Here is a 13,762-nt window from a genome sequence, read left to right as displayed (position 1 = left end):
TTGCTTTCTAAATAGCACTGTGGGAAACTTGAGTTGATTGGCAGAATGTTAGAGCTCTTCAAAGGCATTAAAAATACAAATGGAAATGGGCAGCCTAGGAGTGTGCACATACTAATTTCCTATGCGTGCATATCTACATATCCACATATACACATACATGTGTGTGTCTCTAACATCAACTTTGTCATTGAATGTTTATTTACCCTGTTATACATACACATATGTATATGTATACAGATCCTTTTTGATTGGTGGACTATGGTAGCTATGAACACAAGCATGATTGTTGCACACACAGATACATTAACGAGCAAGAGTAGAGGTTGGCAAACTATGACTGACAGACCAGATTTGGCCACACTGTTTGCCCATGACTGATCTCACTTCTGACACTACCTGCAAGTTAGGGGTGATTCCCAAGAAATGAGGTTTGATAATTTGCTACATTTGTTTATTTATTTATGTATTTATTTATTTTAATTTTTCGAGACAGGGTTTCTCTGTGTAGTTTTGGTGCCTGTCCTGGATCTCGCTCTGTAGACCAGGCTGGCCTTGAACTCACAGAGATCCCGCCTGCCTCTGCCTCCCGAGTGGCTGGGATTAAAGGCGTGTGCCACCGCCACCCAGCTTGCTACATTTTATTGAATTTCCTGACAGCTATTATGTTCTGGTTACTACTTATAACAGGGACATGCCATGGGTCTCTATCAGGCAAAAGAGGGGACAAACAGGGCAGTCTGGAAGGATTCTAATGATGAGCCTTCAGGATCTCTTCCCATGGAAAGACTGACCCACTGACCTGCCGCTCCGGTATGGGACCATACCCTTGGGGTATCGCTACCCAGGGATATCACTTGAGTTTTGACGTCCAGTTTTACACTGGAGTTTCATCCTGTAGGCCCGATTTAGCAGCTGATTGATGGCCTGACTCGGTCTCTGAGTCAATCAATACCACGTGACACAGTCCTACCAAGCCAGCTAAACTGCATCATGCTTGACCTTTCCGGCTTGGCCAGCTCACACCTCAATTAAAGACATTCCTGAAAGGTATGACAGGGATTGCCATTCTGAAGTGTTCTGAACCTGTTGAATCAAAAACAAGACATACATTTCAAAGAACAATGCCAGGAAAATAGTAATGCTCATTCCTACACTTATCATAAGTAGATGATTCTAGTGTCTAAAAGGATCAAGTGTACAAATGTACAAAGTCTCCTATACCTTTTTCTTTTAAACTTTTTTCTTTTTGTTTTTTGTTAAGTTTTGCTTAGCAAAAAAAGTAACTGCCAAGCACACCATTCTGTTTGTTGGTTGGTTGGTTTTTTGTTTTTTGTTTTTGTATGTTTTTGTTTCATTTAAGACAGCTCTTACTCTGTAGCCCTGGTTGGTCTCGAATTTGTAGTAATCCTCCTGCCTCTGTCTCCTAGTGCTCAGATTACAGGTGTGTGTCACCATGTCCAGCTCTAATCTCTGAAATTTAACATACCTGTTTCATACCATATGGGAGGGGAAGCATGGTTTACAGGCTAAGGCAGAAACTTCCTTGAGCCAGAGACAGAAGAGTGGTTTATTCTAGATTTTTCAACTCAATGTCTGATAAAGAACTCTCTCTCTCTCTCTCTCTCTCTCTCTCTCTCTCTCTCTCTCTCTCTCTCTCTCTCACACACACACACACACACACACCCCACACCTCTGCATGAGAATGTCTTTCAGCAGTGACTGCCACTTCTCTTGTCCCGATTTTTCCCCCTTCAGTATTACACGTTTTCCATATTCCACACTTTCTATAAGTCCTAAAATATCATTGAAATTATTATTGGTTTAATCACTTGGCTGTGTGCAGTTTTTGTATGTTTCCTCAAAAAATATTCTGGCTTGTTGGAGTAATACTCCAGACTGTCAGTCTGATATTTCTCAATTAATGAACCTGATAGCATGCTGCGGAGCCATCCATCTAATTGCTGTCTGTCGATTTTGTTGTAAAACATCTGCAGTTCATTACATAGGAATGAGATTTAATATTCAAGTCAAATAACTTTATAATTGCCTCTACCTTGACAAACACCAAGAAATATTCAATACTGTCTCGTGTGTGTGTGTGTGTGTGTGTGTGTGTGTGTGTGTGTGTGTGTTTCAAAAAACTAAACTATTGTCTATCTATTTATCTAGCCAGGGTCTCTGTATGTTGCCCAGGCTGACTTTGGACCGCCAGGCTCCAGGGAAGCTCTCGCTGATGCCTCTTCCAGAAGCACCACCACACCAGGCTTCATTTGCATGTTTAGCGAAATGAAGATTCCAGAAAGCAACTGCAAGTGTTGTTGTTCCCCAGAGCGGGTGAGAGCAGCAGGTTTGGGGAGGGATGGGTAGTCACGTGGCAGAGCAGGGCAGCGTGCCTCTGGATGCTGATGACCACAGACTGCAAAGTGTGGTTTTCTTCTCAGCTCTGCCTCTTGGCTGATAGTCTGGATGCCCGTCTTCTCGGGCGGTTAAGGCTCCTCTTTGGTGGTTGTCGGATTCCCACTCTCTTCTCTTACCTACCGTGGTCCCCACAGGAGCAGCTGTACCCCTTCCACTCTCCGGAGAGTGGCAGAGTTATCTGCTCGAAAGTGAAGGCTCTCTCCACCCCAGGCACAGCTCTCCGGTCTCAATTCCTCCCGGGGCCCCGTGACCACAGCTCTTTTCTTTAGCTAACTTCCTCTCCGCTGCAGCTTTTCTCTCCCTGGGAATTTGGCTTGCGGTTTTGAGGGCCTGACCGGAAGCCATCTGGATGCGGATGCGATCACAAGGCACTAAGAGCTGCCCTCGCTCTTGGACCCCGGTGTGGCACACAAGAGCAAGCCTGAGCTTTCGGCCCCCCACTTTGACTGAACTCTTTCTATCAGCTACGTCGCCTGTGAGAGAAGCCAAGAGTTTCTTGTTTCTTGGTGGCTTCAAGTCTAGAACTCCCTTCCAGGCTGTCTGCATCTCCCGTGGTCCCTCCCATGATGCTGTTGGGCTCCCCTAAAGTGATGTTCTGGCGAGCCTGTCTACAGCTGCTCTGACATCTTGGAAGCTGTCCGAGCTCTCAACTTCAGCTAATGTTCTGAGACGAGCTAGTTAGGAATTATCGAACTGAATTATTTTTTTGTGTTAACATCCATCTTGAAGTCTCACGTCACTAAATCTCCACTGAGTTTATCTTCTAAAACTATTTGTGGAATAAATTACTTTTTCATCAGAAAACCTGTCTAATGCCCGTGTGAAAATGTGGTTAATTTCTCTGGAACCTCTGGATAAAATTTTCCCTCTTAATTTCTAATTGCTAATCTTCTGGGTGTGTTTTCTGGAGCAAGTTAGTAGCAAAGAAAGCAAGGGGAAGAGAAATTATTTCATGACTTTATTTTCTGTACAGAATTTATAAGAACTTTAAGAAACTTTTACTATAACTTCTATGTATTCTCTGAAGATATACTACTACGTGACAAAATTCAGAATACATGGTTAAAACTACAATTAGTCAGACAGGTCATAAAAAGAAATTAGAAAACCTGACGGGTGAGTAGTAATCTTATGTGAAAGAAAATTTAATTTTAATACTGGGAAGAGGCCTCGCTGGGTAAAGTACTTGCTGCATGAACGTGACGAGCTGAGGTCAGACTCCCAGTACTTGTTAAGAAGTTGGATATTTGTGCATGCCTTGGGAGCCGAGTCAGACAGATGCCTGGAGTCTAAGAGCCAGACAGTTTAGTCAAACAGTGAGCTCCAGGCTCACTGAGAGACCCTATTTCAAAAAATGAAATAAATAAGATCGGGAGTGTGGTGGATCAGCCTCCACATTTATTTACCCCAGGGACTCTTGAGGAATGAGGGACAAGAGACTTAGGTAGAAATAAAGAGGGGAGAGAAACAGAGAGAAACACAGGATAGACTTGGATGGGCCTGGATCCTTATCCACCTGCCCAGAACTTTATTCCAAAGTCTATTTATAACAATGCCAAGGGGTGGAGCAAAAGACCTCCCCCTTGCTAGTTACAGTCAAGTGTAGACCATCTCAGACACCCGGTACCCAGGTTCGTGGTCTAATCAACCTCTTATGCAGTCCTGCTGGGTACAGCCGCTAGGAAACCTAGTGGGCTCCAACAGGGAAGTGGTTGTTTTTTGTTTTTGTTTTTGTTTTTTTGTTTTGTTTTTTAATGTGGCACAAACTTAGACATAACTGGAAAGAGGGAATCTTAACTGAGAAAATGCCTCCATATGACTGCCCTGTAGGATAGTCTGTGGGGTATTTTCTTAATCAGTGATTGGTGTGTGAGGGCCCAGCTCATTTTGGATGGTGCCACTCCTGGGCAGGTAGTTGTGGGCTGTATAAGAAAGCAAACTGAGCAAAACATGAGGTGCAAGCCAGTAAACTTCCTGCTTCCGGGCTCCCATCTTGGGTTCCTGACTTCCCTAGATGATGTGCAAGCTGTAAGATGATAAACTCTTCACAAAGCTGCCTTTCGTCATCCTGTTTATCACAGTAGACGCCCTAAGAAAGACCAGGCGCAATAGAGGAACATATCCAAAGTCGATGCCTGGACAGGCAGGCAGACAGATACACACACATACACAAACACACACACACACACACACACACTCAGAAACATAACCAAAGTCAATTCCTGGACAGACAGACAGACAGACAGACACACACACAAACATAACCAAAGTCAATTCCTGGACAGACAGACAGACACACACACACACACACACACACACACACACACACACACACAGAAACATACCCAATGTCAATTCCTGGACAGACAGACATGTAGCTGAAGGTTTCTCCAGTCCTGCCTGGCCCACGGTCAGGACAAATCTCTCTCACCTGCCGGTCCTGCAGTTGCTCAGACCCAACTGAGTAAACATACAGAGACTTATATTGCTTACAAACTGTATGGCCATGGCAGGCTTCTTGTTATCTAGTTCTTATATCTTAAATTAATCCATTTCTATAAATCTATACCTTGCCACATGGCTCGTGGCTTACCCAGCATCTTACATGTTGGTACTCATGGCAACGTCTGGCAGTCTCTCCCTGCCTCAGCCTTCCTGTTCCCAGAATTCTCTTCTCTGCTTGTCTCATCTATACTTCCTGCCTGGCTACTGGCCAATCAGTGTTTTATTTATACAGAGCGATATCAACAGCACAGACAGACACACACACACACACACACACACACACACACACACTCAGAAACATATCCAAAGTCGATCTCTGGACAGACAGGCGCACACGCACACACACACACATACACTCAGAAACATACCCAAAATTGATCACTGAACAGACAGGCAGGCAGGCAGACAGACAGACAGAGAGGCAGGCAGGCAGACAGACAGACAGGCGCACGTGTGTGCGCGCACACACACAGAAACTTACCCAATGTCAATTCCTGGACAGACAGACATACACCCACACATAGAAACATACCCAAAGTTGATCCCTAGACAGACAGACAGACAGACACACACACACACACAAACACACAGAGAGAAACATACCCAAAATCGATTCCCAGACAGACAGACACACATACACACACACAGAAACATACCCAAAATAGATTGCTGAACAGACAGACAGATGACAGGCAGACACACACACACACACACACACACACACACACACACACACACACACACACATACACACACAGAAACATACCCAATGTCAATTCCTGGACAGACAGACAGACAGACAGACACACACACACACACACACACACACAGAGCTGAGTGTACCCAGCAAAGCATACCTATACATGCATACATTCTCTCTCTCTATCTCTCTCTGTCTGTTTGTCTCTCTTTCTCTGTCACACACAGACAAACTTGCTCTAATTTTTAACTCTATGTGTTCATTTGTCCATGTGTCCATCCACCTGTTCAGGAATCACTTATTGTCTACCCTGTGTGTGATGTTGTACCAGGTACTGAGAATGTGAACAGGGGACTAAAACCATGCCAAGAGGTAGGCAGAGTGGTGGGTTTTCCTGAGGCATGAATATAGGGAAATGGTAGCAGCTGGCCCAGGTACTGCTCATCCTTTGGTGAACCTGAGGCCATCCTGGGCTCCATGATACCTTCTCTCAAAATGAACAAACAGCCAAACAAACCATTAATGAGGAATGTAAGAACAAGCAGTACAAAATTCCACAGATGCAGCCTCCTTTTCTCAGAATTCTAAAAATAACCCAGCTTTACTTTGCTTTCCTGTCTTCCCATTTTCCCATTTCTAAAATGAAGCCAATAATACTCACCTCCTCAAAGCACATGGTTCTAGGAGAAACCGTCCTGTGAGGCCCCAGTTCCTGAGTGCTGACCACATTCCAAACAGTGAAGGAATGTTAGCTGTCTCTCGTCTCTCCTCCAGTGAGATAGGGAAGACAATGGCCATGCTAAAGAAACACACTGATTTCTCTTTTTAAATTCTGAGCATTCATCAGTAGGGAGAACCTGAAAGTATCCATTTTTTCCCCCCTTAAAAAAGAATCAGATTTGGGAGTATATCTTTTGGGAAATCAGTAGATGAGTTCGGTTTCTTGATAATTTTCTGTCTTATGAAGTTCCCTGAAGAATTATACCTAATTCACACTTTCAGAATTGTAAGCCACCCTTACTTTAAAGATTTTAAAAATGACATTGCAGTTATAGTAAGGAATATAAAGTATGATTATATAACTTCTAGTTTATTAAAAAAAACAAAATGCAGTTTCTGAAACTGAATAAAAATACTTAGATAAAAATGTCCATAATCCTCATTTCTGACTCTCTACATCTAAGTAAAATGGAGCATGCAATACAGTCTAAATACTGCAATAACTGGAATCCAAAGACCGTGACATGTATAAACCTTAAAATATGCTAAATATGATCATTAGTCAAATGACTCTTTAATATTTATGTGTAAGCATACGTGACGGCCATTCTTGGTTGTCAGCTTGACTACATCTGGAATTAACTAAAACCCAAGTAGCTGAGTATACCTGTGAGGGATTTTTTTTTTAAGTTAAATCATTTGGAAGGGGAAGATTCACTTTTAATCTGGATCTTTTGAGGTGTGAAGATCCACCTTTAATCTGGGCCACACCTTCTGATGGCAGCCTACATAAAGAACAAGGAAGAAGGAAGCTTTCGCTCTTTGTCTGCTGGCTCTCGCTCTTGCTGGCAAGTCCATTCCTTCACTGGCATTAGAGCCGACTTCTTGGGGATTCTGGTATGTACTGGAGACCAGTTGAGACACCCAGCCTCATGGACTGAACAACTACTGGATTTCTGGACCTTCTGTTGGTAAGCATCCATTGCTGGACTAGCTGACCACAGCCTGTAAGCCGGTCTAAGAAGCGCTCCCACCCTACATAAAGATGTTCTGTCCCTCTAGAGAAATTAATTAATTTCTTGACTAATACAGTATACACGCATTTATGTACACAGATGCCAATAACGTCTGTTGTGCAAGACAGGGATATCGTCGCCATAAAATGTTTATGCAAACCAGTCTAGAAAATACAGTGAGCTCTGTGGTTGGTGCTACGGTGTCCCTCAAAGCTCACGTGTCGAAACCATTCTCAATGTATTCACTTTGAGAAATGGAACATTAGGAGACAAAGAAGTCATGAGGGCAGATCTTAAGACTCTCTAATCTGTGAAAACAAAACAAAAGTGCAGCAAGAAGGCACCATCCCCAGAGCAGAGGGCTGCGGACATAGCTCTCTTGGTGTAGAATGCTTGTCCCACACGCCGAAAATCATGGACTCGATCCTCAGCATTGCATAAACCTGGTGCAGTGATGGCATGCCTGTGATCCCAGCTTTATGGAAGTGGAGGAAGGAAGATCAGAAGTTCAAGGTCACCCTTGTTTGTGTATTAGGTTTGAGGCCAGCCTGGGCTACCTGAGATCCTGGACCAAAAGATCAAAAATCAAAACAACACAATCCCCAAACAAAACAAAATAGAAACATCTACAAAGCAGAACACCTCAACAGAGTCTAAACTCACAGATTCCTTGATCTTAGACTTCTGGGCCTCTGGAATTGTGAGCAGGAAGTCCTGTTGTTTATAAATAACCTAACATGAGGTGTTTTGTTAGGACAGCTTGAGTGGACTGAGTGCTGTTTTTGTACTTATTGACCCATACCATGCTCGGAGTAGATGCCACATCATGAAGAGATCAGGGCAGCTGGGCCAGGAAGATCTCAGAAGACCAATAGGAAATAAAATTATTGGGTGATAGGGCCCAGACCCCATAGAACCTTGCAAGACCCACTGTAAGGATGCTATCTCCCATATTTTTGTGTTTGTGTATGATGTGTATGCTGTGGCATAATCCTTCTGTACACTGTGAATATGTATTACTCTCATTGGTTAATAAATAACTGATTGGTCTATAACTGGGCAGGAAGAGATTGGGCAGGAGAGCCAGACTAAGAGGATGCTGGGAAGAGGAAGGGCAGAGTCTGAAATCACAAACAGACACAGAGAGAAGCAAGATGGGCATGCCATAATGAGAAAAGGTACCAAGCCACATGACAAAACATAGATAAGACATATGAGTTAATTTAAAATGTAAGAGTTAGCTAGAAACAAGCTTGAGCTATTGACCGAGCATTTATAATCAATATTAAGCCTCTGTGTAGTTACTTGAGAGTGCTTGTAGGACAGAAACTTCTGCCTACATGTGTATGTTGTGTGTGTGTGTGTGTGTGTGTGTGTGTGTGTGTGTGTGTGTGTGTGTGTGTAGGGAGGGGTTGCACAATCTGTGGGTGCATGTGCATGAGGTCTGGGGTTAGTGTTGGGAATCATCCTTTCTCTCTCTTCTATGGGGAGCAGATGAAGTCCTGAGTCAATGTGCATTTTTTGATATGAGCATATTGACAATGTGTGCAGAAAGTGTCAACCACAGTTTCCTCCTCCTGGATGACAACAGCCCAAGGCTGCTCCCCTGCAAAGATCCCTACCAAGATCAGCGAAGACCTGCTTCCTCCCTCAGTCATATATAACAAACCTGTTGAGTGTCTGGGCTGCTGGTGCATCTCCATCTGAACCCAGAGCCCACCCATTACAGCCTTTCTCTAAGTATATCTGTCATTTCTTCATTTCCCATCACCCCAGTCAGGTCAGTCCCAAAGCTGCACAGGTTTAGGTGGCATTCCTACACTTTCACTAAAGCAGGATCTCTCAGTCAAACCCATAGCTTGCCAACACGGCTAGTTTTGCTAGCCAACTTGCTCTGGGGATCCCGGTCTTCTCATTCCAGGGCTGGACTGCTGAGCTTGCTGGGCAGTCTTGTGGGTTCTGGGGATGCAAACTCTGGTTCTCACTCTTGTACAAAAACCCATTTGAACTACCGAGCCATCTCTCCAGGCTAATCAGCCAGTGTTTGCTGTGATCTAGAGGGGGTCACAGTGGTTGAGGGACATGGCATAATCGAGATTTTTACATGAAACCACTTGTCACTGTCTTGACAATAAGTGTTAGGGGACAAGGGCAGAACCTGGACACTAGTTAAGAGGCTACCGCATTGAACAAAGTGAGAGAGATGGATATTTAGTGGCCATTATTACAAATAACTGAAAAAAATTAAAAGGAGGAAAACCAGTTTTGACTCAGAGTCTCAGTCCATGGTCCGCAGGTTTCATTGCGGAGGGTCTCTATGAAGCGGACCATCAGGGCATAGAGGATGCTTTGGAGTGACGTCATGTATTTCATGGTGTGTAAGAACCAGAGAGTGTGACAGACAAGAAGGGAGTGGCCTGCAGTGATCCACTTCTCCAGCTGGGTCACATCTCCCACAGTTTTATCAGCTCCCAATAGCCCTTTCATAATCTGAATCCATCAACAAAATACCAATGAAGGAAGAGTGCCTCTCAGTCCATTCATTTCCCCAAAGGCCCATGGGTGAATGCTCCTTATAAGGACCAAGTCTTCTGCTTTAGAGGATACTTCATGGCCAAACCATAATAGGCGGTGACGGAGAGGAGAACAGACTGCCGAGTAGGAAGATGACTAGCTTGACCGAGAACACACCAACTAGAAGGCAGCTATTTTGGTCTGTTTTCCACTGCTGTAAGAGAATGCCCAAGGTTATATTATTTGTAAAGAAAGGAGGTTCATTTAGTCCACAGGTCCAAGAGTGTGTCATTGGCTCTTCTTAACTCTGGCAAGAAATTAACCCAGCGTTGTTCTATATGGATTCATGTGCCAGTCAGGAGGGGACAGCATGACCTTGCCATTCAGAGCCCATGCCAGCGGTGTGATGCTGTGGTGATGGAGGCAAGCCTTGTTTATGTGCTGTTGGCAGATTCCACACAGTCTTCAATTCCAAAATGCCTTTCATTCAGTCTAATTCATTTGACAAATAAAATAATTGTTTTGCCAGATACTGTAATGAGTACTGGGAATTAAAAAAAAAAAACAGCAGCAATAATGAAATAAAGCATCAATCTATCAATGAGAAGCTTTCAGTTTGGAGCAGGGCCCACATGAGAAACAAATTTTACGTGTGACACCCACAAACACACAACTGGAACAAGTTTTGTGAACTTATGTTTATTGTAAAACATATGCTTAGATTTTTTTTTTTTTTGAAATGTGCTGGTATTGCCCCTTCAACGGCTTTTATGATCCTCTGTTGGGCTAGACTCCAAGACCTTGAGTTTGAAAAAAAAAAAGAAGAAAAAAGAGAGGAGGAGAAAGAAGAAGAAGAGGAGGAGGAGGAAGAGGAAATCAGGATAAGGGGAGGTAGATGCACATAGACAGGCATGAGGCTGGAAGCACAGATCGAGGCCACATCAGGAAGGCCTTTAAGAGCTGGGGGTGAACTTGTTACCTTGCTCATAGTCACCAAGACTGGGAAAGCTGTTGGGCAAGGACACAATCCTAATTAAGAATATTTGCAATGGGATAGCTACACAAAAGGCATTTCCATAATGGCAGCGAAGATGGAACTGTGGCTCTCTCCTCTGTCCTCCCTCTGTCCCTTCTTCCCTCTTTCTTCTCTCCCCTCCCTCCCATCTACCCACTCTTGGTAGCATTGTGCCAGATGATGGAGACAGAGTGATGAAAAACCATGCCACTCCTGCTTTCAAGGGGCTGTGGTCCAATGGGGGAGATACAAAATGAAGATATCATCTCTGGGCAGGGAAGTAAATATCCTGACAGTATTTTATAGAATTTGTTGGTGAAATAGAGAGTTAGATGAGGAAGCTTCCTGGAACACAGGAAGCACAGAGAAGGAGCCAGACCTAAATAATGATAAATTCTATTCTTGACTACTGGTTGGCTTTTCTGTGTGAAAAAGGGAGACCAGACACTGCGGAATAATCCTCTGTACAATGTGAATATGCATTATTCTCATTCGTTAATAAGGAAGCTGATTGGCCTATAGAAAGGCAGGATAAAATTAGGTGGGACAATCAAATTGAGTTTACTGGGATGAAGAAAGGTGGAGTCAGAGAGTCACTGACAGACACAGAGAAAGCAAGATGGGCATGCTGTACTGAGAAAAGGTACCAAGCCATGTGGCAAAGCATAGATAAGAAATATGGGTTAATTTAAATGTAAGAGTTAGCTAGTAACAAGCCTGAGCTGTGAGCCGAACATTTGTAATTAATATTGAGTCTCCAAGTTGATTATTTGAGAAGCAGCCATGGCACAGGAAAACTCTGCCTACAAGCAAAGGATCTGTTAAAAAAAACAAGTTCAAGTATGATGGTACACACCTTTAATCCCAGCACTCAGGTGGCAGAGAGATCTCTCAGTTTGAAGCTAGCCTGGTCTACATAGGGATTTCCAGGCCAGCCAGGGTTATGTAGTGAGATCTTATCTCAATAAACGAATAAGTAAACAAACAAATAAATAAAGAAGGAACTGGAAAGATGGCTCAGCTGTTAAGAGCACTTGCTGCTCTTGTAGAGGACCAGCTTGGTTCCCAATACCCACATGACAGCTTACAAACATCTCTAACTCCAGTTCCAGGGGACTCAACACTTTTTTCCTGGCCTCCCTGGGCTCCAAGCACAAACATGGTGCACATATACATACATGCCTAAAAATACTCATACGCACAAAACAAACAAAATATACACTAGTTCCAAAGTCAAACAGCTGGTTTATATATGCTTTTCGAAATAATGCCACTCCAGTTCTACAGGCCTGGTAAAAGCTGGGAATAGGGGCCAGTGAGATGGCTCAGCAGGTAGATTTGCCTGTCACCAAGGCTGATGACCTGCATTTAATCCTTGGGACCCATATGGTGGGAAAAGAGGACCAACTCCCGAAGACTGTCCTTTGACCTCTACATGTATACACGTGCTTTGGTAGAACCATGGCAGACTCTGGGGTGGCGGTGGGGGCGATGGGGGGTGATTGCATACCTTTGTGTGGAAAGGTAAAGGCAGGGAGAGACTGTCACTCTGAGGAAATTTCTGAAAGGCAGATTTTTCAGCAGCTCAAGGAGAAAAAAAAATGCAAATAGGGCCCAAGAAGAGAAATGAGTACCGTTCCATTTGTTCTGAGTGGGTACTCTCAGTGATGCCCTCCTTTAAAAAAAAAATCATGACATTTATTTCTTTATTTATTGTGTGCATGCTAGTTTGTGTGTGTGTGTGTGTGTGTGTGTGTGTGTGTGTGTGTGTGTGTAGTGATTTTATTTTGTTTTATTATTCTTATTCTCTGTCTCTCTCATGCCATCATCTCTCATGATGGGCAATCATATATGCCTTGAGGAGTTGGTTCTCTTCTCCCACTTTTCAGTGGGTTCTAGGGACTGGACTCAGGGTGCCAGGCTTGTGTGGCAAGTACCTTTATCGGCCGAGCCATCTCGCTGGCCACTCTTCTATCTGGGAAACTGTGTTATCCACAGTATCTAGAACACAGCTTGCCTCTTAGTAGTGTTCAAGAAATACTTGTTAAACGGGGTGTGGTGGTGCCAACCAGTCATCCTAGCACTTGGGAGGTGGATGAAGCTGCTCAGGAGTTCAAGGACGTTCTTGGTTATATGATGAGACCAAACTGGGCCATAGGAAACTCAGGCCACCCTCTCCCCGCAAAAGAAAGGAAGAATTGTTGACTGGTGGTCAATTAAGTCTTGGGAACTCAGATGGGAAAGGCAAACTGCTACAATCAAGGTCACAAATGGCTGATGTATGGAAGAGCTGAGACCTGAAACCAATTTTGACTCTTCATTTTTTTAGCCTGCCCAATTTAGGAGGCAGATCCTAGAAAAAGAAGTCTGTTTCCTGTTCCCCAATTCCTCCATCACCAAAATTACTAAATTTCATCACTAAATTACTACACTTGTCTAGATTCGTTTCCTTCATCGGCCATGAGAAAGGCTAAGGGTCTTCCCATGTCCTAGAACTCCAGTTTCACGACAACTAATGAATGAACAAGGTCCCTCCCAGCCCACAGGCTTGACTGTCCTAACATGCCTGCTCTTGAAGCGTTCAGCACATCAGCATTGTCAGGATCACCTGGGTGGGGGAAGCTAGAAATACGCTGAGTCTTGCAGTTTTAAGAACTAATGCTCTAGATACATAGTTGAGTTTTGCCGTTTTAAGAACTAATGCTCTAGAATCACAGTTAATTTGGAGGGCTTCCATTAGGCTTGCTTCTGAGACCCTCCCCCTCTATCATGACAGTGCATATAAAAAGTGATAATATTTCTGTGTCTTGGTGAAGAAAACCTAGGCTGTCTCCTTGACAATATACATCTTGCTTAGAAACCCTCCACGTGTAT

The sequence above is a fragment of the Peromyscus maniculatus genome, chromosome 15, assembly GCF_049852395.1.
Source record: "Peromyscus maniculatus bairdii isolate BWxNUB_F1_BW_parent chromosome 15, HU_Pman_BW_mat_3.1, whole genome shotgun sequence".
Taxonomy (NCBI): Eukaryota; Metazoa; Chordata; class Mammalia; order Rodentia; family Cricetidae; genus Peromyscus; species Peromyscus maniculatus.
This window is presented reverse-complemented; position numbering follows the sequence as displayed.